Raw genomic sequence first — 26217 nt, 5'->3', positions numbered from 1 at the left:
GTCCCTCTATCTCTCTCTATCTCTCTCTCTCTCATTCTGTATCTTTCTCTCTCTCTCTCTCTCTCTCTCTCTCTCTCTCTCTCTCTTGTCTCTGTCTCTCTCTATCTCCCTCTATCTCTCTGTCTCTCTCTCTCTGTCTCTCTCTCTCTCTGTCTTTCTCTCTCTCTCTCTCTCTCTCTCTCTCTCTCTCTCTCTCTCTCTCTCTCTCTCTCTCTCTCTCTGTCTCTCTCTCTCTCTGTCTCTCTCTCTCTTTCTCTCTCTCTCTCTCTCTCTCTCTCTCTCTCTCTCTCTCTCTCTCTCTCTCTCTCTCTCTCTCTCTCTCTCTCTCTCTCTCTCTCTCTCTCTCTCTCTCTCTCTCTCTCTCTCTCTCTCTCTCTCTCTCTCTCTCTCTCTCTTTCACTCTCTGTTTTTCATGTATGTGGTAGATTTTACCCTAAACATAAATCTTTAAATCTCAAATGTCTTTCTGATTGCAGCAAGTTGCCTCCTCTCTTTGACCAACGATTGGAATATAGAAATGAAGAGGTTGAGCTTGCCTTTAAATGAAGCATTGTTTTCCAGCCTTCCTGCCTTCCAATGCCTAGCAGATAGACTCCACATCCTCACCACTCAGTCTGGCTGAATTATTAGGAGCATCAATATCTTTAGCATATTGCCAAGGGCTGCCGCTCCGCGCTCCAGACACTCACTGCCTTCATTATTAGTGTCAGCTCAATTATAGCTCTCTCACACACATACACACACACACACACACACACACACACACTGTTTCTCCAGCAACTAATAGCATCAATCAACAGGGCCCTTTGACGAGCACCCCCCACCCCCCATCGGTGTCGTGTCATCTTGCTAATGTACCCAGTGCGCGTGCGCGCGTGCGTGCATGTGTGAGTGTGTGTGTGTGTGTGTGTGTGTCTGTGTGATAGAGGCCATGTTCTCAGTGAAATGTGCAGCAGCTGATGCTGCCAGGCCCACTTCCATCAAATATTAATGGCATGGAAAAATAGACCAGTGTTGAGACTAGCCTCCTAGCTAGATAGCTCCTAGACAACAGCACAGCACAGCCAGAAAGAGAGAGGGAGAGAGGGGGAGAGAGGGGGAGAGAAGGGGAGAGAGGGGGAGAGAGTGAGTGTGTTTAACAGTACAGTGTGATGGCCAGTAATTAGGGCCCTTCCTACTTAAATATTCAGTTCCAGTTTATTTGAGAGCATGACTCTTCTACTGGCGTCCGAGGCATTTATTTCCTTCTACAAAGTATGTTATTTTACTACGCTAATTGAACCAGGCTTTCACCACTCTCTCTCTCTCTCTCTCTCTCTCTCTCTCTCTCTCTCTCTCTCTCTCTCTCTCTCTCTCTCTCTCTCTCTTCTCTCTCTCTCTCTCTCTCTCTCTCTCTCTCTCTCTCTCTCTCTCTTCTCTCTCTCTCTCTCTCTCTCTCTCTCTCTCTCACTCTCTCTGTCAGCCCGGAGTGGATGGGATGGAGAGATGGAGGCAGGAGACGGAAAACCTCTGGATAAGCATTTTAACCCCTCTGCCCTCCATGTTCTGTGTAAAGTGTTGACGCTGTCAGATTATGGTGATGATTGACAGTAATGTCCACTGCTCTTTCACTCACAATCTCCCTCTATCCAAAGGGATCTTGGGCCCTTCAGTAGCAGAAACATAGGCTGCATTTATACAGTAGTCAGAAATAAAGGGACCCGTTTGAATGGTGTATTTTCACTATCCGACCGAGGGCCTCAGATCTCTTTTTGGCTGTGGTGAATGTTGGGACTGATGTCTCCCTCTTTTATAGGTCTGGACTACGGACGTTTTCTTTACTTATGAGGGGCGGCAGGTAGCTTAGTGGTTAAGAGCGTTGTGCCGGTAACTGAAAGGTCGCTGGTTCTAATCCCCTAGGTGACAAATCTGTCAATGTGCCCTTGAGCAAGGCACTTAACCCTAATTGCTCTGGATAAGAGCGTCTGCTAAATGACTTAAATGTAATAAGGACATGGCCTAGTTATTTGGATTCACTAGTAAGAGGGCCCATGTAAAGGCCTAGTTATTTGGATTCACTAGTAAGATGCTTTTCAGATGCCATGTAAAGGCCTAGTTATTTGGATTCACTAGTAAGAGGTCTCATCAGATGCCATGTAAAGGCCTAGTTATTTGGATTCACTAGTAAGGGGTCTCATCAGATGCCATGTAAAGGCCTAGTTATTTGGATTCACTAGTAAGAGGGCCCTTCAGATGCCATGTAAAGGCCTAGTTATTTGGATTTGCTAGTAATAGGTCTCTTCAGATGCCATGTAAAGGCCTAGTTATTTGGATTCACTAGTAAGAGTCTCTTCAGATGCCATGTAAAGGCCTAGATATTTGGATTCACTAGTAAGAGGTCTCTTCAGACGCCATCATATAAAGTGGACTTTTCTGCTTCCTCCGCTGTATACCTGCTGTATCTAACACAGTAGAATAAGGGCTCTATTCAATCTGGAAAGGTGAAGCGTTACAGATTCCGCAATAGAAATGTAAAGGTAATTTTTGATTGAGCCGACATATGCAGCGTTTACCGTGAATGCAGTCTCCGCTAAACGGGAACATTGCCTTTAAATTTCAATCACATTTGAAAAAGTTGATCTTCTGCTATGTGGATTGAATAGAGCCCCAAGTAGACTTCTTAGCCTGTGTAATGGTTGATATAACTGGTAATAACGTCACCTCCTCTCTGTGTTTGCATCACGAGAGATATTAGAGAGACATCATATACATGCCTCCCCCTTTTCAGTCTCTCTCTCTCTCTCCCTCTCTCTCTCTCTCTCTCTCTCTCTCTCTCTCTCTCTCTCTCTCTCTCTCTCTCTCTCTCTCTCTCTCTCTCTCTCTCTCTCTCTCTCTCTCTCTCTCTCTCTCTCTCTCTCTCTCTCTCTCTCTCTCTCTCTCTCTTTCGCTCTCTCTCTCTTCTCTCTCTATGTCTGACTCACTCTCAAACACTCATAAACAGAGAGGAAGAAAGAGAGAAAGAGAGAGAAAGAGAGATAGATAGAGAGAGAGAGAGAGAGAGAGAGAAGAGAAAGAGAAAGAGAGAGAGAGAGAGAGAGAGAGAGAGAGAGAGAGAGAGAGAGAAGAGAGAGAGAGAAAGAGAGAAAGAGAGAGAGAGAGAAATAGAGAGAGAGAGAGCGAGAGAGAGAGAGAGAGAGAGAGAGAGAGAGAGAGAGAGAGAGAGAGAGAGAGAGAGCAGAGAGAGAGAGAGAGAGAGAGACTAAAGCAGCCTAGTCTATTAAATAGCAGTCTTGTGCAGTCCTTTTTTCTCCTCTGCTCTAAACAGGGAGATGGGAATCTGAAGAGATGCCATGGGCTCTGTTTGTATAAAACGCTTTGATGTCATTGAGGAGCTGGAAATATCAAACACACACACAGAAGAGTGCATTCCCCTGCAACCAACATAGCACGTCACTGTCTTCATTGCGTGACTGTACACAACATACATACACCATCAACCCATTCATCTCTCCACAATGCGTTAAAGTAACTGTCCAGTGAAAATCTCACTTTTAAAAGTTCATATTCTGTTAACTCATACCCAAACAATGTTGTTGACTCATGCTATACTCGTATTTGTGGCCAAAGCATCAATTGGAGATAAAACACTTCAAAAACCCAACCTGAAACTTGTATCTCAAACAGACCATTTTAAAAATGCTGCTATTTCCTCATAGAGGATGATGGCCAATCAGCAGTCTATGCACATTAATATTTTTTTATGACTGGAATACGCCCACACCATTCTGTTGTTGGGATTCGTCCACACCATTCTGTTGTTGGGATTCGCCCACACCATTCTGTTGTTGGGTTACGCCCACACCATTCTGTTGTTGGGTTACGCCCACACCATTCTGTTGTTGGGATTCGCCCACACCATTCTGTTGTTGGGATTTGTCCACACCATTCTGTTGTTGGGATTCACCCACACCATTCTGTTGTTGGGATTCGCCCACACCATTCTGTTGTTGGGGTACGCCCACACCATTCTGTTGTTGGGATTCGCCCACACCATTCTGTTGTTGGGATTCGCCCACACCATTCTGTTGTTGGGATTCGCCCACACCATTCTGTTGTTGGGATTCGTCCACACCATTCTGTTGTTGGGATTCGCCCACACCATTCTGTTGTTGGGTTACTCCCACACCATTCCAACACAGAAAAGCTGCTTTTTTAACATACTTAATATAAAACAAAATTGGAAAGGAAAACTATTTCAATCATATCGTAATTTAAAAAATAGGTCATATTTCATAGAAATCTGGAACCACAGTTACTTGAAGATGGTGGTTAGGGTTGTACGTTTAGTGAACAACACAAAACCTCATAGCCTCTAAATATCCTTCTCCAGCTCTCCTCATTTAGCTAGGCCCTATTCCAGAATGTAATTGTTGCTGAATGGGTGGTGGTTTGTAGGGATGGTGTGTATAGTGGTGGGGGGTGATACTGGGTGATACCAGCCGTGGCTAACAAGCATCATATGTTCATTATACAGGGGATCACAGCCAGGGCGGCGCTCAGACACCAACAGACACAGAGACGCATCACTGCAGGGCCAACATTAAGGGGGCTGAGGACGGGTAACAACATGTAAATCTCACCCCGTACCCTCACCTCAACTACAGACACCATCACAAGCAAATTACTTTATGCAAGGGCCCCCCCCGCCCCACCCCTATCACCCCCCCGCCTCCCCCATGGCCCCCTCTCACCCCCCCTCTCCCCCATGGCCCCCTCTCACCCCCTCCCCCTGGCCCCCCCCCTCCCCCATGGCCCCCTCTCACCCCCCTCCCGCCTCCCCCATGGCCCCCTCTCACCCCCGCCTCCCCCATGGCCCCCTCTCACCCCCTCCCCCCATGGCCCCCTCTCACCCCCCTCCCCCCCCCCATGGCCCCCTCTCACCCCCCCCTCCCCCATGGCCCCTCTCACCCCCCCTCCCCCATGGCCCCCTCTCACCCCCCTCCCCCATGGCCCCCTCTCACCCCCCCCGCCTCCCCCATGGCCCCTAGGACCTGTCATCCAGTCCCCCTGTGGTGTGTCTTCCTGTCTCTCCCTCCATCCCTCCATCCTGGCCCCCAGGCCTGGCCCCAGAGCACATTGATTTAGCTGTACCTCTAATTACTCCTCATCATCTATTCAGGGCAGAGGAGAGGAGAGGAGAGGAGAGGAGAGGAGAGGAGAGGAGAGGAGAGGAGAGGAGAGGAGAGGAGAGGAGAGGAGAGGAGAGGAGAGGAGAGGAGAGGAGAGAGGAGAGGAGAGGAGAGAGGAGAGGAGGAGAGGAGAGGAGAGGAGAGGAGAGGAGAGGAGAGGAGAGGAGAGGAGCCCTTGGCTGATTCTAGAGCTGAGACCTTGCTTCCCAGATACTCTCATTACTCCAGGTACACAACAGACATGGGAGCCCTGTCTGCCACCCCTACAACATAACACAGGGTCCAGAGAGCAGTCTGCTGGCCTACATGAAGCAGTCTCTCTCCCCGCCTCCCTGTTATTCTATTGGTAAAAGGCCATGTTGTGGCACAAATATAGCGTTTGAATGACGGGCTGTCAGAGAGAGTGATCACCCCCTGTACCTGGTTGTTATACAGTGTGTTTATCACAACATTAACAAAACAAGATATGTCGTGACAGAGCAGTTAGACAGTGTGTTTATCACAACATTAACAAAACAAGATATGTCATGACAGAGCAGTTAGACAGTGTGATTATCACAACATTAACAAAACAAGATATGTCGTGACAGAGCAGTTAGACGGTGTGTTTATCACAACATTAACAAAACAAGACATGTCGTGACAGAGCAGTTAGACAGTGTGTTTATCACAACATTAACAAAACAAGACATGTCGTGACAGAGCAGTTAGACAGTGTGATTATCACAACATTAACAAAACAAGATATGTCGTGACAGAGCAGTTAGACGGTGTGTTTATCACAACATTAACAAAACAAGACATGTCGTGACAGAGCAGTTAGACAGTGTGATTATCACAACATTAACAAAACAAGATATGTCGTGACAGAGCAGTTAGACAGTGTGATTATCACAACATTAACAAAACAAGATATGTCGTGACAGAGCAGTTAGACAGTGTGATTATCACAACATTAACAAAACAAGATATGTCGTGACAGAGCAGTTAGACAGTGTGTTTATCACAGCATTAACAAAACAAGATATGTCGTGACAGAGCAGTTAGACAGTGTGTTTATCACAACATACTGTATGTCGTGACAGAGCAGTTAGACAGTGTGATTATCACAACATACTGTATGTCGTGACAGAGCAGTTAGACAGTGTGTTTATCACAACATACTGTATGTAGGAGCAGAGCGGTCCGAACCTTAGCCTCTGAGTGGTGGGACATTATCTGACCCTTGGCCGATGGCTCATCTCCTCGGACAAAACACAGCTTTGTTTCTCTCATTGTTCTGGTTGGTTTTCGTTAGATTATATTTTCTCTTCTCTTTATTCACCTCAAGCTTTGTGGTCATGTGAGAAAAACAGATTTTGACGTAAAATAACTAGTATTTATGTTGAATGTTTTTTTCTTTTTTTTCTTTAAAGGAACAGAGTCGGGTAGGACTTGAACTCAACATATTTAACAAGATTCTAATAAATATATGAAGGTATATTTGTACAACTTATATCAAGATATTATATAGTGAAATTAACACCACTGTGCAACAAGATGCTAAAGCTGACGCGTGGAATTGTTTTAAAATGGTCATACTATGGATCGTTTAGCTATTTGATTTAGAATGTTAGGACCCCTTTAGGTATAAAAAAAAAAAACATCTTAAAAAAATAATTTGTTCAAATTTAGATCTTGGCCATTATTACTATAGCCCAAAATAAATCATAAGAAACAAGGTTTTGAAGTGTCTAGGAGGAAATATGTTGTTGTTTTTTTTACACATATTTAATCCCTTTTTTGGGGTAGGTACAAAACTACCTTCATATTTCCATTATGTTTTTTTTTTTTAAACCGGTACCGGTTACCTTCAGACGCGTCCTGTAACACTTGTGGGGGGTCATGGAGCAAAACGGAGAACCATCGTGTTCGTGAGAATCTCCCCTTTCCATAGAGGGGTCATTCAATAGAGTAGGTCAAACCGTTCGGACGCTACAGACGTTTACGTGAGAAGACCAATTCTCGAGATGTCTCATGGTCTGACAAATACCGCTCTAGCTCTGCCGCCTTTCACCGCAGATCCGGAAGTGCGACACTGGCGGATGAGGTGGATTGAGACGCATTCCAATGCAATAAAACAGATATCTCTAGCTTAATCTGACGGGTTTTGACAGGGATTTTTTTCTTATGTACCTCAGATTGACACGCCGGTGTGTCAATCGACTCCAGGGGGTTCAATCAAATTAAATGATATGTGTCACACGCACCGAATACAACAGGTGTAATAGACCTTACCGTGAAATGCTGACTTAAAAGCCCTTAACCAGCAATTCAGTTCAAGAAATAGAGTTAAGAAAATATTTGCAAAATAAAGTAAAGCAAAAAATAAAAAAAAATAAAAGTAACACAATAAAATAACAATAACGAGGCTATTTACAGGAGGTATCCGGTACGAGTCAATGTGCTGGGTACAGGTTAGTCCAGGGTACCGGTACGAGTCAATGTTCTGGGTACAGGTTAGTCCAGGGTACCGGTACGAGTCAATGTGCTGGGTACAGGTTAGTCCAGGGTACCGGTACGAGTCAATGTTCTGGGTACAGGTTAGTCCAGGGTACCGGTACGAGTCAATGTGCTGGGTACAGGTTAGTCCAGGGTACCGGTACGAGTCAATGTGCTGGGTACAGGTTAGTCCAGGGTACCGGTACGAGTCAATGTTCTGGGTACAGGTTAGTCCAGGGTACCGGTACGAGTCAATGTGCTGGGTACAGGTTAGTCCAGGGTACCGGTACGAGTCAATGTGCTGAGTACAGGTTAGTCGAGGGTCGTAGAGCGGAGGTGGAATGTGTTGAGATATCATGGGTACTACTGTCTGGGGACAGCATGGTAGATATCATGGGTACTACTGTCTGGGGACAGCATGGTAGATATCATGGGTACTACTGTCTGGGGACAGCATGGTAGATATCATGGGTACTACTGTCTGGAGACAGCATGGTAGATATCATGGGTACTACTGTCTGGGGACAGCATGGTAGATATCATGGGTACTACTGTCTGGGGACAGCGTGGTAGATATCATGGGTACTACTGTCTGGGGACAGCATGGTAGATATCATGGGTACTAGTGTCTGGGGACAGCATGGTAGATATCATGGGTACTACTGTCTGGGGACAGCATGGTAGATATCATGGGTACTACTGTCTGGGGACAGCACGGTAGATATCATGGGTACTACTGTCTGGGGACAGCACGGTAGATATCATGGGTACTACTGTCTGGGGACAGCATGGTAGATATCATGGGTACTACTGTCTGGGGACAGCATGGTAGATGGGAACACCTTCAGTTTGCTTCAGTAACTACTCAGGTTACTACATAGGTAATGGGGTGTCATTTGGGACGCAGGCATAGTCTCTCTGTTCTCTCTCTCTGTTCTCTCTTCTCTGTTCTCTCTTCTCTGTTCTCTCTTCTCTGTTCTCTCTTCTCTGTTCTCTCTTCTCTGTTCTCTGTTCTCTCTTCTCTGTTCTCTGTTCTCTGTTCTCTCTTCTCTGTTCTCTCTCCTCTCTGTTCTCTCTTCTCTGTTCTCTCTTCTCTGTTCTCTCTTCTCTGTTCTCTGTTCTCTCTTCTCTGTTCTCTCTTCTCTGTTCTCTCTTCTCTCTTCTCTGTTCTCTGTTCTCTCTTCTCTGTTCTCTGTTCTCTCTTCTCTGTTCTCTGTTCTCTGTTCTCTCTTCTCTGTTCTCTGTTCTCTCTTCTCTCTTCTCTCTTCTCTCTTCTCTGTTCTGTTCTGAAGTGATGCGTGTTATCTGAATGTTCTGAGGTAATTAATGTTATCTGACTGTTCTGAGGTGATGCATATTATCTAACTGTTCTGAAGTGATTAATGTTATCTAACTGTTCTGAGGTGATTAATGTTATCTGACTGTTCTGAGGTGATGCATGTTATCTAACTGTTCTGAGGTGATGCATGTTATGTGAATGTCAGGATGTTCAATCAATAAAAGGAGAACAAAGCATCAGCCGCCTCCATTGAATTCCAATTAAATCTGTCTCTCTGTCTCTCGCTCTCATGTCATTTAACACATCAAATATTTATATGGGAAAAAATTAATCCACATCAGGGATTATATTATTTATTTCCTTAATTCACTCCATGAGGAGGGTTTATTAACCTGGGATATTGTGTGCCTGTTATTTTAACAATGAACAAACTAGCATGAGTTTCAACTACTTCTTGAGAACAAAGGAACTGTCCAGAAACAACCTATAACCCCTAACCCTAACCCTGTCCAGAAACAACCTATAACCCCTAACCCTAACCCTGTCCAGAAACAACCTATAACCCCTAACCCTAACCCTGTCCAGAAACAACCTATAACCCCTAACCCTGTCCTGAAACAACCTATAACTCCTAACCCTAACCCTGTCCAGAAACAACCTATAACCCCTAACCCTGTCCATAAACAACCTATAACCCCTAACCCTAACCCTGTCCAGAAACAACCTATAACCCCTAACCCTAACCCTGTCCAGAAACAACCTATAACCCCTAACCCTAACCCTGTCCAGAAACAACCTATAACTCCTAACCCTAACCCTGTCCAGAAACAACCTATAACCCCTAACCCTAACCCTGTCCAGAAACAACCTATAACCCCTAACCCTGTCCAGAAACAATATATAACCCCTAACCCTGTCAAGAAACAATCTATAACCCCTAACCCTAACCCTGTCCAGAAACAACCTATAACCCCTAACCCTAACCCTGTCCAGAAACAACCTATAACCCCTAACCCTGTCCAGAAACAACCTATAACCCCTAACCCTGTCCTGAAACAACCTATAACCCCTAACCCTAACCCTGTCCAGAAACAACCTATAACTCCTAACCCTGTCCAGAAACAACCTATAACCCCTAACCCTAACCCTGTCCAGAAACAACATATAACCCCTAACCCTAACCCTGTCCAGAAACAACCTATAACCCCTAACCCTAACCCTGTCCAGAAACAACCTATAACCCCTAACCCTAACCCTGTCCAGAAACAACCTATAACCCCTAACCCTAACCCTGTCCAGAAACAACCTATAACCCCTAACCCTGTCCAGAAACAACCAATAACCCCTAACCCTAACCGCCATAACCCTAACCCTGTCCAGAAACAACCTATAACCCCTAACCCTAACCCTGTCCAGAAACAACCTATAACCCCTAACCCTGTCCAGAAACAACCTATAACCCCTAACCCTGTCAAGAAACAATCTATAACCCCTAACCCTGTCCAGAAACAACCTATAACCCCTAACCCTAACCCTGTCCAGAAACAACCTATAACCCCTAACCCTAACCCTGTCCAGAAACAACCTATAACCCCTAACCTAACCCTGTCCAGAAACAACCTATAACCCCTAACCCTAACCCTGTCCAGAAACAACCTATAACCCCTAACCCTGTCCATAAACAACCTATAACCCCTAACCCTAACCCTGTCCAGAAACAACCTATAACCCCTAACCCTGTCCAGAAACAACCTATAACCCCTAACCCTAACCCTGTCCAGAAACAACCTATAACCCCTAACCCTAACCCTGTCCAGAAACAACCTATAACCCCTAACCCTAACCCTGTCCAGAAACAACCTATAACCCCTAACCCTAACCCTGTCCAGAAACAACCTATAACCCCTAACCCTGTCCAGAAACAACCTATAACCCCTAACCCTAACCCTGTCCAGAAACAACCTATAACCCCTAACCCTGTCCAGAAACAACCTATAACCCCTAACCCTAACCCTGTCCAGAAACAACCTATAACCCCTAACCCTGTCCAGAAACAACCTATAACCCCTAACCCTGTCCAGAAACAACCTATAACCCCTAATCCTAACCCTGTCCTGAAACAACCTAAAACCCCTAACCATAACCCTGTCCAGAAACAACCTATAACCCCTAACCCTAACCCTTTCCAGAAACAACCTATAACCCCTAACCCTGTCCAGAAACAACCTATAACCCCTAATCCTAACCCTGTCCTGAAACAACCTAAAACCCCTAACCCTAACCCTGTCCAGAAACAACCTATAACCCCTAACCCTGTCCAGAAACAACCTATAACCCCTAACCCTAACCCTGTCCTGAAACAACCTATAACCCCTAACCCTAACCCTGTCCAGAAACAACCTATAACCCCTAACCCTAACCCTGTCCAGAAACAACCTATAACCCCTAACCCTAACCCTGTCCAGAAACAACCTATAACCCCTAACCCTAACCCTGTCCAGAAACAACCTATAACCCCTAACCCTAACCCTGTCCTGAAACAACCTATAACCCCTAACCCTGTCCAGAAACAACCTATAACCCCTAACCCTAACCCTGTCCAGAAACAACATATAACCCCTAACCCTAACCCTGTCCAGGAACAACCTATAACCCCTAACCCTAACCCTGTCCAGAAACAACCTATAACCCCTAACCATAACCCTGTCCAGAAACAACCTATAACCCCTAACCCTGTCCAGAAACAACCTATAACCCCTAACCCTAACCCTGTCCAGAAACAACCTATAACCCCTTACCCTGTCCAGAAACAACCTATAACCCCTAATCCTAACCCTGTCCTGAAACAACCTATAACCCCTAACCCTGTCCAGAAACAACCTATAACCCCTAACCCTAACCCTGTCCAGAAACAACCTATACCCCCTAACCCTAACCCTGTCCAGAAACAACCTATAACCCCTAACCCTAACCCTGTCCAGAAACAACCTATAACCCCTAACCCTAACCCTGTCCAGAAACAACCTATAACCCCTAACCCTGTCCAGAAACAACCTATAACCCCTAACCCTGACCCTGTCCAGAAACAACCTATAACCCCTAACCCTAACCCTGTCCAGAAATAACCTATAACCCCTAACCCTAACCCTGTCCTGAAACAACCTATAACCCCTAACCCTGTCCAGAAACAACCTATAACCCCTAACCCTAACCCTGTCCAGAAACAACCTATAACCCCTAACCCTAACCCTGTCCAGAAACAACCTATAACCCCTAACCCTAACCCTGTCCAGAAACAACCTATAACCCCTAACCCTAACCCTGTCCAGAAACAACCTATAACCCCTAACCCTAACCCTGTCCAGAAACAACCTATAACCCCTAACCCTAACCCTGTCCAGAAACAACCTATAACCCTAACCCTGTCCAGAAACAACCTATAACCCCTAACCCTAACCCTGTCCAGAAACAACCTATAACCCCTAACCCTAACCCTGTCCAGAAACAACCTATAACCCCTAACCCTGTCCAGAAACAACCTGTAACCCCTAACCCTGTCCAGAAACAACCTATAACCCCTAACCCTAACCCTGTCCAGAAACAACCTATAACCCCTAACCCTAACCCTGTCCAGAAACAACCTATAACCCCTAACCCTAACCCTATCCAGAAACAACCTATAACCCCTAACCCTAACCCTGTCCAGAAACAACCTATAACCCCTAACCCTAACCCTGTCCAGAAACAACCTATAACCCCTAACCCTGTCCAGAAACAACCTATAACCCCTAACCCTAACCCTGTCCAGAAACAACCTATAACCCCTAACCCTGTCCAGAAACAATCTACAACCCCTAACCCTAACCCTGTCCAGAAAAAACCTATAACCCCTAACCCTAACCCAGTCCAGAAACAACCTATAACCCCTAACCCTGTCCATAAACAACCTATAACCCCTAACCCTAACCCTGTCCAGAAACAACCTATAACCCCTAACCCTGTCCAGAAACAACCTATAACCCCTAACCCTAACCCTGTCCAGAAACAACCTATAACCCCTAACCCTAACCCTGTCCAGAAACAACCTATAACCCCTAACCCTAACCCTGTCCAGAAACAACCTATAACCCCTAACCCTAACCCTGTCCAGAAACAACCTATAACCCCTAACCCTGTCCAGAAACAACCTATAACCCCTAACCCTAACCCTGTCCAGAAACAACCTATAACCCCTAACCCTGTCCAGAAACAACCTATAACCCCTAACCCTAACCCTGTCCAGAAACAACCTATAACCCCTAACCCTGTCCAGAAACAACCTATAACCCCTAATCCTAACCCTGTCCTGAAACAACCTAAAATCCCCTAACCCTAACCCTTTCCAGAAACAACCTATAACCCCTAACCCTGTCCAGAAACAACCTATAACCCCCTAACCCTAACCCTGTCCAGAAACAACCTATAACCCCTAACCCTGTCCAGAAACAACCTATAACCCCTAACCCTAACCCTGTCCAGAAACAACCTATAACCCCTAACCCTAACCCTGTCCAGAAACAACCTATAACCCCTAACCCTAACCCTGTCCAGAAACAACCTATAACCCCCTAACCCTGTCCAGAAACAACCTATAACCCCTAACCCTAACCCTGTCCAGAAACAACCTATAACCCCCTAACCCCTGTCCAGAAACAACCTATAACCCCTAACCCTAACCCTGTCCAGAAACAACCTATAACCCTAACCCTAACCCTGTCCAGAAACAACCTATAACCCCTAACCCTAACCCTGTCCAGAAACAACCTATAACCCCTAACCCTAACCCTGTCCAGAAACAACCTATAACCCCTAACCCTAACCCTGTCCAGAAACAACCTATAACCCCTAACCCTAACCCTGTCCAGAAACAACCTATAACCCCTAACCCTGTCCAGAAACAACCTATAACCCCTAACCCTAACCCTGTCCAGAAACAACCTATAACCCCTAACCCTAACCCTGTCCAGAAACAACCTATAACCCCTAACCCTGTCCAGAAACAACCTGTAACCCCTAACCCTGTCCAGAAACAACCTATAACCCCTAACCCTAACCCTGTCCAGAAACAACCTATAACCCCTAACCCTAACCCTGTCCAGAAACAACCTATAACCCCTAACCCTAACCCTGTCCAGAAACAACCTATAACCCCTAACCCTAACCCTGTCCAGAAACAACCTATAACCCCTAACCCTAACCCTGTCCAGAAACAACCTATAACCCCTAACCCTGTCCAGAAACAACCTATAACCCCTAACCCTAACCCTGTCCAGAAACAACCTATAACCCCTAACCCTGTCCAGAAACAATCTACAACCCCTAACCCTAACCCTGTCCAGAAAAAACCTATAACCCCTAACCCTAACCCTGTCCAGAAACAACCTATAACCCCTAACCCTGTCCAGAAACAACCTATAACCCCCTAACCCTAACCCTGTCCAGAAACAACCTATAACCCCTAACCCTGTCCAGAAACAACCTATAACCCCTAACCCTAACCCTGTCCAGAAACAACCTATAACCCCTAACCCTAACCCTGTCCAGAAACAACCTATAACCCCTAACCCTAACCCTGTCCAGAAACAACCTATAACCCCTAACCCTAACCCTGTCCAGAAACAACCTATAACCCCTAACCCTGTCCATAAACAACCTATAACCCCTAACCCTAACCCTGTCCAGAAACAACCTATAACCCCTAACCCTGTCCAGAAACAACCTATAACCCCTAACCCTAACCCTGTCCAGAAACAACCTATTACCCCTAACCCTGTCCAGAAACAACCTATAACCCCTAATCCTAACCCTGTCCTGAAACAACCTAAAATCCCTAACCCTAACCCTTTCCAGAAACAACCTATAACCCCTAACCCTGTCCAGAAACAACCTATAATCCCTAACCCTAACCCTGTCCAGAAACAACCTATTACCCCTAACCCTGTCCAGAAACAACCTATAACCCCTAATCCTAACCCTGTCCTGAAACAACCTAAAACCCCTAACCCTAACCCTGTCCAGAAACAACCTATAACCCCTAACCCTAACCCTTTCCAGAAACAACCTATAACCCCTAACCCTGTCCAGAAACAACCTATAACCCCTAATCCTAACCCTGTCCTGAAACAACCTAAAACCCCTAACCCTAACCCTGTCCAGAAACAACCTATAACCCCTAACCCTGTCCAGAAACAACCTATAACCCCTAACCCTAACCCTGTCCTGAAACAACCTATAACCCCTAACCCTAACCCTGTCCAGAAACAACCTATAACCCCTAACCCTAACCCTGTCCAGAAACAACCTATAACCCCTAACCCTAACCCTGTCCAGAAACAACCTATAACCCCTAACCCTAACCCTGTCCAGAAACAACCTATAACCCCTAATCCTAACCCTGTCCTGAAACAACCTATAACCCCTAACCCTGTCCAGAAACAACCTATAACCCCTAACCCTAACCCTGTCCAGAAACAACCTATAACCCCTAACCCTAACCCTGTCCAGGAACAACCTATAACCCCTAACCCTAACCCTGTCCAGAAACAACCTATAACCCCTAACCATAACCCTGTCCAGAAACAACCTATAACCCCTAACCCTGTCCAGAAACAACCTATAACCCCTAACCCTAACCCTGTCCAGAAACAACCTATAACCCCTTACCCTGTCCAGAAACAACCTATAACCCCTAATCCTAACCCTGTCCTGAAACAACCTATAACCCCTAACCCTGTCCAGAAACAACCTATAACCCCTAACCCTAACCCTGTCCAGAAACAACCTATACCCCCAAACCCTAACCCTGTCCAGAAACAACCTATAACCCCTAACCCTAACCCTGTCCAGAAACAACCTATAACCCCTAACCCTAACCCTGTCCAGAAACAACCTATAACCCCTAACCCTAACCCTGTCCAGAAACAACCTATAACCCCTAACCCTAACCCTGTCCAGAAACAACCTATAACCCCTAACCCTAACCCTGTCCAGAAACAACCTATAACCCCTAACCCTGTCCTGAAACAACCTATAACTCCTAACCCTAACCCTGTCCAGAAACAACCTATAACCCCTTACCCTGTCCAGAAACAACCTATAACCCCTAATCCTAACCCTGTCCTGAAACAACCTATAACCCCTAACCCTGTCCAGAAACAACCTATAACCCCTAACCCTAACCCTGTCCAGAAACAACCTATACCCCCTAACCCTAACCCTGTCCAGAAACAACCTATAACCCCTAACCCTAACCCTGTCCAGAAACAACCTATAACCCCTAACCCTAACCCTGTCCAGAAACAACCTATAACCCCTAACCCTAACCCTGTCCAGAAACAACCTATAACCCCTAACCCTAACCCTGTCCAGAAACAACCTATAACCCCTAACCCTAACCCTGTCCAGAAACAACCTATAACCCCTAACCCTAACCCTGTCCAGAAACAACCTATAACCCCTAACCCTAACCCTGTCCAGAAACAACCTATAACCCCTAACCATAACCCTGTCCAGAAACAACCTATAACCCCTAACCCTGTCCAGAAACAACCTATAACCCCTATATATGATAGGTATAAACCATATGATAGGTATAAACCATATGATAGGTATAAACCATATGATAGGTATAAACCATCTGATAGGTATAAACCATCAGGTATAAACCATCTGATAGGTATAAACCATATGATAGGTATAAACCATATGATAGGTATAAACCATCTGATAGGTATAAACCATATGATAGGTATAAACCATATGATAGGTATAAACCATATGATAGGTATAAACCATCTGATAGGTATAAACCATATGATAGGTATAAACCATATGATAGGTATAAACCATATGATAGGTATAAACCATATGATAGGTATAAACCATCTGATAGGTATAAACCATATGATAGGTATAAACCATATGATAGGTATAAACCATATGATAGGTATAAACCATATGATAGGTATAAACCATCTGATAGGTATAAACCATATGATAGGTATAAACCATATGATAGGTATAAACCATATGATAGGTATAAACCATATGATAGGTATAAACCATATGATAGGTATAAACCATCTGATAGGTATAAACCATCAGGTATAAACCATATGATAGGTATAAACCATATGATAGGTATAAACCATATGATAGGTATAAACCATATGATAGGTATAAACCATATGATAGGTATAAACCATCTGATAGGTATAAACCATATGATAGGTATAAACCATATGATAGGTATAAACCATATGATAGGTATAAACCATATGATAGGTATAAACCATCTGATAGGTATAAACCATATGATAGGTATAAACCATATGATAGGTATAAACCATATGATAGGTATAAACCATATGATAGGTATAAACCATCAGGTATAAACCATATGATAGGTATAAACCATATGATAGGTATAAACCATATGATAGGTATAAACCATATGATAGGTATAAACCATATGATAGGTATAAACCATATGATAGGTATAAACCATATGATAGGTATAAACCATATGATAGGTATAAACCATATGATAGGTATAAACCATATGATAGGTATAAACCATATGATAGGTATAAACCATCTGATAGGTATAAACCATATGATAGGTATAAACCATATGATAGGTATAAACCATATGATAGGTATAAACCATCTGATAGGTATAAACCATATGATAGGTATAAACCATATGATAGGTATAAACCATATGATAGGTATAAACCATATGATAGGTATAAACCATATGATAGGTATAAACCATATGATAGGTATAAACCATATGATAGGTATAAACCATATGATAGGTATAAACCATCTGATAGGTATAAACCATATGATAGGTATAAACCATCTGATAGGTATAAACCATATGATAGGTATAAACCATATGATAGGTATAAACCATATGATAGGTATAAACCATCTGATAGGTATAAACCATATGATAGGTATAAACCATATGATAGGTATAAACCATATGATAGGTATAAACCATCTGATAGGTATAAACCATATGATAGGTATAAACCATATGATAGGTATAAACCATATGATAGGTATAAACCATATGATAGGTATAAACCATCTGATAGGTATAAACCATATGATAGGTATAAACCATATGATAGGTATAAACCATATGATAGGTATAAACCATATGATAGGTATAAACCATATGATAGGTATAAACCATATGATAGGTATAAACCATATGATAGGTATAAACCATATGATAGGTATAAACCATATGATAGGTATAAACCATCTGATAGGTATAAACCATATGATAGGTATAAACCATATGATAGGTATAAACCATATGATAGGTATAAACCATCTGATAGGTATAAACCATATGATAGGTATAAACCATATGATAGGTATAAACCATATGATAGGTATAAACCATATGATAGGTATAAACCATATGATAGGTATAAACCATCTGATAGGTATAAACCATATGATAGGTATAAACCATATGATAGGTATAAACCATATGATAGGTATAAACCATATGATAGGTATAAACCATATGATAGGTATAAACCATATGATAGGTATAAACCATCTGATAGGTATAAACCATCTGATAGGTATAAACCATATGATAGGTATAAACCATCTGATAGGTATAAACCATATGATAGGTATAAACCATATGATAGGTATAAACCATATGATAGGTATAAACCATATGATAGGTATAAACCATCTGATAGGTATAAACCATATGATAGGTATAAACCATATGATAGGTATAAACCATATGATAGGTATAAACCATATGATAGGTATAAACCATCTGATAGGTATAAACCATATGATAGGTATAAACCATATGATAGGTATAAACCATCTGATAGGTATAAACCATCTGATAGGTATAAACCATATGATAGGTATAAACCATATGATAGGTATAAACCATATGATAGGTATAAACCATATGATAGGTATAAACCATATGATAGGTATAAACCATATGATAGGTATAAACCATATGATAGGTATAAACCATATGATAGGTATAAACCATCTGATAGGTATAAACCATATGATAGGTATAAACCATATGATAGGTATAAACCATATGATAGGTATAAACCATATGATAGGTATAAACCATATGATAGGTATAAACCATCTGATAGGTATAAACCATCTGATAGGTATAAACCATATGATAGGTATAAACCATATGATAGGTATAAACCATATGATAGGTATAAACCATATGATAGGTATAAACCATATGATAGGTATAAACCATCAGGTATAAACCATATGATAGGTATAAACCATATGATAGGTATAAACCATATGATAGGTATAAACCATATGATAGGTATAAACCATATGATAGGTATAAACCATATGATAGGTATAAACCATATGATAGGTATAAACCATATGATAGGTATAAACCATATGATAGGTATAAACCATATGATAGGTATAAACCATATGATAGGTATAAACCATATGATAGGTATAAACCATATGATAGGTATAAACCATATGATAGGTATAAACCATATGATAGGTATAAACCATATGATAGGTATAAACCATATGATAGGTATAAACCATATGATAGGTATAAACCATATGATACGGTATAAACCATATGATAGGTATAAACCATCTGATAGGTATAAACCATATGATAGGTATAAACCATATGATAGGTATAAACCATATGATAGGTATAAACCATATGATAGGTATAAACCATATGATAGGTATAAACCATATGATAGGTATAAACCATATGATAGGTATAAACCATATGATAGGTATAAACCATATGATAGGTATAAACCATATGATAGGTATAAACCATATGATAGGTATAAACCATATGATAGGTATAAACCATATGATAGGTATAAACCATATGATAGGTATAAACCATATGATAGGTATAAACCATATGATAGGTATAAACCATATGATAGGTATAAACCATATGATAGGTATAAACCATATGATAGGTATAAACCATATGATAGGTATAAACCATCTGATAGGTATAAACCATCTGATAGGTATAAACCATATGATAGGTATAAACCATATGATAGGTATAAACCATATGATAGGTATAAACCATCTTATGGGTATAAACCATATGATAGGTATAAACCATATGATAGGTATAAACCATCTGAAGGTATAAACCATATGATAGGTATAAACCATATGATAGGTATAAACCATATGATAGGTATAAACCATATGATAGGTATAAACCATATGATAGGTATAAACCATATGATAGGTATAAACCATATGATAGGTATAAACCATATGATAGGTATAAACCATATGATAGGTATAAACCATCTGATAGGTATAAACCATATGATAGGTATAAACCATATGATAGGTATAAACCATATGATAGGTATAAACCATATGATGGGTATAAACCATATGATAGGTATAAACCATCATGATAGGTATAAACCATATGATAGGTATAAACCATATGATAGGTATAAACCATATGATAGGTATAAACCATATGATAGGTATAAACCATATGATAGGTATAAACCATATGATAGGTATAAACCATCTGATAGGTATAAACCATATGATAGGTATAAACCATATGATAGGTATAAACCATATGATAGGTATAAACCATATGATAGGTATAAACCATATGATAGGTATAAACCATATGATAGGTATAAACCATATGATAGGTATAAACCATATGATAGGTATAAACCATCTGATAGGTATAAACCATATGATAGGTATAAACCATATGATAGGTATAAACCATCTGATAGGTATAAACCATATGATAGGTATAAACCATATGATAGGTATAAACCATATGATAGGTATAAACCATATGATAGGTATAAACCATATGATAGGTATAAACCATATGATAGGTATAAACCATATGATAGGTATAAACCATATGATAGGTATAAACCATATGATAGGTATAAACCATATGATAGGTATAAACCATATGATAGGTATAAACCATCTGATAGGTATAAACCATATGATAGGTATAAACCATCTGATAGGTATAAACCATATGATAGGTATAAACCATATGATAGGTATAAACCATCTGATAGGTATAAACCATATGATAGGTATAAACCATATGATAGGTATAAACCATATGATAGGTATAAACCATATGATAGGTATAAACCATATGATAGGTATAAACCATATGATAGGTATAAACCATCTGATAGGTATAAACCATATGATAGGTATAAACCATATGATAGGTATAAACCATATGATAGGTATAAACCATATGATAGGTATAAACCATATGATAGGTATAAACCATATGATAGGTATAAACCATATGATAGGTATAAACCATATGATAGGTATAAACCATATGATAGGTATAAACCATATGATAGGTATAAACCATATGATAGGTATAAACCATCTGATAGGTATAAACCATATGATAGGTATAAACCATCTGATAGGTATAAACCATATGATAGGTATAAACCATATGATAGGTATAAACCATATGATAGGTATAAACCATCTGATAGGTATAAACCATATGATGGTAAAACCATATGATAGGTATAAACCATATGATAGGTATAAACCATCTGATAGGTATAAACCATATGATAGGTATAAACCATCTGATAGGTATAAACCATATGATAGGTATAAACCATATGATAGGTATAAACCATATGATAGGTATAAACCATATGATAGGTATAAACCATCAGGTATAAACCATATGATAGGTATAAACCATATGATAGGTATAAACCATATGATAGGTATAAACCATATGATAGGTATAAACCATATGATAGGTATAAACCATATGATAGGTATAAACCATATGATAGGTATAAACCATATGATAGGTATAAACCATATGATAGGTATAAACCATATGATAGGTATAAACCATATGATAGGTATAAACCATATGATAGGTATAAACCATATGATAGGTATAAACCATCTGATAGGTATAAACCATATGATAGGTATAAACCATCAGGTATAAACCATCTGATAGGTATAAACCATCTGATAGGTATAAACCATATGATAGGTATAAACCATATGATAGGTATAAACCATATGATAGGTATAAACCATATGATAGGTATAAACCATATGATAGGTATAAACCATCTGATAGGTATAAACCATATGATAGGTATAAACCATATGATAGGTATAAACCATATGATAGGTATAAACCATATGATAGGTATAAACCATATGATAGGTATAAACCATATGATAGGTATAAACCATATGATAGGTATAAACCATATGATAGGTATAAACCATATGATAGGTATAAACCATATGATAGGTATAAACCATATGATAGGTATAAACCATAAAATGATAGGTATAAACCATATGATAGGTATAAACCATATGATAGGTATAAACCATATGATAGGTATAAACCATATGATAGGTATAAACCATATGATAGGTATAAACCATATGATAGGTATAAACCATATGATAGGTATAAACCATATGATAGGTATAAACCATATGATAGGTATAAACCATATGATAGGTATAAACCATCTGATAGGTATAAACCATATGATAGGTATAAACCATATGATAGGTATAAACCATATGATAGGTATAAACCATCTGATAGGTATAAACCATATGATAGGTATAAACCATATGATAGGTATAAACCATATGATAGGTATAAACCATCTGATAGGTATAAACCATATGATAGGTATAAACCATATGATAGGTATAAACCATATGATAGGTATAAACCATCTGATAGGTATAAACCATATGATAGGTATAAACCATATGATAGGTATAAACCATATGATAGGTATAAACCATATGATAGGTATAAACCATATGATAGGTATAAACCATATGATAGGTATAAACCATCTGATAGGTATAAACCATATGATAGGTATAAACCATATGATAGGTATAAACCATATGATAGGTATAAACCATATGATAGGTATAAACCATATGATAGGTATAAACCATATGATAGGTATAAACCATATGATAGGTATAAACCATATGATAGGTATAAACCATCAGGTATAAACCATATGATAGGTATAAACCATATGATAGGTATAAACCATATGATAGGTATAAACCATATGATAGGTATAAACCATATGATAGGTATAAACCATCTGATAGGTATAAACCATATGATAGGTATAAACCATCTGATAGGTATAAACCATATGATAGGTATAAACCATATGATAGGTATAAACCATATGATAGGTATAAACCATCAGGTATAAACCATATGATAGGTATAAACCATCTGATAGGTATAAACCATATGATAGGTATAAACCATATGATAGGTATAAACCATCTGATAGGTATAAACCATATGATAGGTATAAACCATCTGATAGGTATAAACCATATGATAGGTATAAACCATATGATAGGTATAAACCATCTGATAGGTATAAACCATATGATAGGTATAAACCATATGATAGGTATAAACCATATGATAGGTATAAACCATATGATAGGTATAAACCATATGATAGGTATAAACCATATGATAGGTATAAACCATATGATAGGTATAAACCATCTGATAGGTATAAACCATCTGATAGGTATAAACCATATGATAGGTATAAACCATATGATAGGTATAAACCATATGATAGGTATAAACCATATGATAGGTATAAACCATATGATAGGTATAAACCATATGATAGGTATAAACCATATGATAGGTATAAACCATATGATAGGTATAAACCATCTGATAGGTATAAACCATCAGGTATAAACCATATGATAGGTATAAACCATCTGATAGGTATAAACCATATGATAGGTATAAACCATATGATAGGTATAAACCATATGATAGGTATAAACCATATGATAGGTATAAACCATATGATAGGTATAAACCATATGATAGGTATAAACCATCTGATAGGTATAAACCATATGATAGGTATAAACCATATGATAGGTATAAACCATCTGATAGGTATAAACCATATGATAGGTATAAACCATATGATAGGTATAAACCATATGATAGGTATAAACCATATGATAGGTATAAACCATCTGAAGGTATAAACCATATGATAGGTATAAACCATATGATAGGTATAAACCATCTGATAGGTATAAACCATATGATAGGTATAAACCATATGATAGGTATAAACCATCTGATAGGTATAAACCATATGATAGGTATAAACCATATGATAGGTATAAACCATATGATAGGTATAAACCATCTGATAGGTATAAACCATATGATAGGTATAAACCATATGATAGGTATAAACCATATGATAGGTATAAACCATCTGATAGGTATAAACCATATGATAGGTATAAACCATATGATAGGTATAAACCATATGATAGGTATAAACCATCTGATAGGTATAAACCATATGATAGGTATAAACCATATGATAGGTATAAACCATATGATAGGTATAAACCATATGATAGGTATAAACCATATGATAGGTATAAACCATATGATAGGTATAAACCATCTGATAGGTATAAACCATCTGATAGGTATAAACCATATGATAGGTATAAACCATATGATAGGTATAAACCATATGATAGGTATAAACCATCTGATAGGTATAAACCATATGATAGGTATAAACCATATGATAGGTATAAACCATATGATAGGTATAAACCATATGATAGGTATAAACCATATGATAGGTATAAACCATATGATAGGTATAAACCATATGATAGGTATAAACCATCTGATAGGTATAAACCATATGATAGGTATAAACCATATGATAGGTATAAACCATATGATAGGTATAAACCATATGATAGGTATAAACCATATGATAGGTATAAACCATCTGATAGGTATAAACCATATGATAGGTATAAACCATATGATAGGTATAAACCATCAGGTATAAACCATATGATAGGTATAAACCATATGATAGGTATAAACCATATGATAGGTATAAACCATATGATAGGTATAAACCATCTGATAGGTATAAACCATCTGATAGGTATAAACCATATGATAGGTATAAACCATATGATAGGTATAAACCATATGATAGGTATAAACCATATGATAGGTATAAACCATATGATAGGTATAAACCATATGATAGGTATAAACCATCTGATAGGTATAAACCATATGATAGGTATAAACCATATGATAGGTATAAACCATATGATAGGTATAAACCATATGATAGGTATAAACCATATGATAGGTATAAACCATATGATAGGTATAAACCATATGATAGGTATAAACCATATGATAGGTATAAACCATATGATAGGTATAAACCATATGATAGGTATAAACCATATGATAGGTATAAACCATATGATAGGTATAAACCATATGATAGGTATAAACCATCTGATAGGTATAAACCATATGATAGGTATAAACCATATGATAGGTATAAACCATATGATAGGTATAAACCATATGATAGGTATAAACCATATGATAGGTATAAACCATATGATAGGTATAAACCATATGATAGGTATAAACCATATGATAGGTATAAACCATATGATAGGTATAAACCATCTGATAGGTATAAACCATATGATAGGTATAAACCATATGATAGGTATAAACCATATGATAGGTATAAACCATATGATAGGTATAAACCATCTGATAGGTATAAACCATATGATAGGTATAAACCATATGATAGGTATAAACCATATGATAGGTATAAACCATATGATAGGTATAAACCATATGATAGGTATAAACCATCTGATAGGTATAAACCATCTGATAGGTATAAACCATATGATAGGTATAAACCATCAGGTATAAACCATATGATAGGTATAAACCATATGATAGGTATAAACCATATGATAGGTATAAACCATCTGATAGGTATAAACCATATGATAGGTATAAACCATATGATAGGTATAAACCATATGATAGGTATAAACCATATGATAGGTATAAACCATATGATAGGTATAAACCATATGATAGGTATAAACCATCTGATAGGTATAAACCATATGATAGGTATAAACCATATGATAGGTATAAACCATATGATAGGTATAAACCATATGATAGGTATAAACCATATGATAGGTATAAACCATATGATAGGTATAAACCATATGATAGGTATAAACCATATGATAGGT

Source organism: Coregonus clupeaformis, unplaced genomic scaffold, assembly GCF_020615455.1.
Source record: "Coregonus clupeaformis isolate EN_2021a unplaced genomic scaffold, ASM2061545v1 scaf0251, whole genome shotgun sequence".
Taxonomy (NCBI): Eukaryota; Metazoa; Chordata; class Actinopteri; order Salmoniformes; family Salmonidae; genus Coregonus; species Coregonus clupeaformis.
Note: the sequence above shows the minus strand (reverse complement) of the source record.